The sequence below is a fragment of the Lupinus angustifolius genome, chromosome LG02, assembly GCF_001865875.1.
Source record: "Lupinus angustifolius cultivar Tanjil chromosome LG02, LupAngTanjil_v1.0, whole genome shotgun sequence".
Taxonomy (NCBI): domain Eukaryota; kingdom Viridiplantae; phylum Streptophyta; class Magnoliopsida; order Fabales; family Fabaceae; genus Lupinus; species Lupinus angustifolius.
In genome coordinates this window covers 14,111,617-14,112,041 of record NC_032010.1, presented here as the reverse complement: position 1 = coordinate 14,112,041, position 425 = coordinate 14,111,617, and the positions used below count along the sequence as shown (strand labels likewise).

Sequence of the window (425 nt, the reverse complement as noted above, 5' to 3'; positions counted from 1 at the left end):
GATACCAATTGTTGGTGCAGCGGAAGCAATCGTTGCGCAACGTTGGCCAAAAGCAATCAAGTAAGGGACATACGAGTAAATAGAAGAAAAGAAACAAGGGAATTTGTTAACTGGGTTTAGCCAATTGTGCCTACGTCCCCGGGAGCGTTCAGCGGCTACTAAGATATTATTATAGAATAAGGATTACAAACCCTAGCACACCCATGGGCCCACCTGCCCATGAGGTGTTTCTATTAGGTGCTTATATCTGGTACACATTGTAACAAGGGACTTGAGTCCAATATATAACATTGATATTCTACTCTATTCTAATTCTAGGCAATGTGGGACTTTTAAGATGTTCATGAAAATTTGTTTTACTGTATACTTGAAATAATGAGATTTACCTAAAAGTCTTGACTTTATAAACTTAAAGTGTTATGAAG

The 425-nt window shown here is 38.1% G+C and overlaps 1 long non-coding RNA gene across 1 annotated transcript in view; it reads left to right on the top strand.

Annotated features, from left to right (window-relative positions):
- LOC109336330 overlaps positions 1 to 425 on the top strand; it is a 17,006-nt gene that overhangs the window by 13,677 nt on the left and 2,904 nt on the right. The window contains exon 3 of the long non-coding RNA XR_002106335.1: positions 121 to 126. This is a non-coding gene — a long non-coding RNA (uncharacterized LOC109336330). The remainder of the gene's footprint in view (positions 1 to 120; positions 127 to 425) is intronic.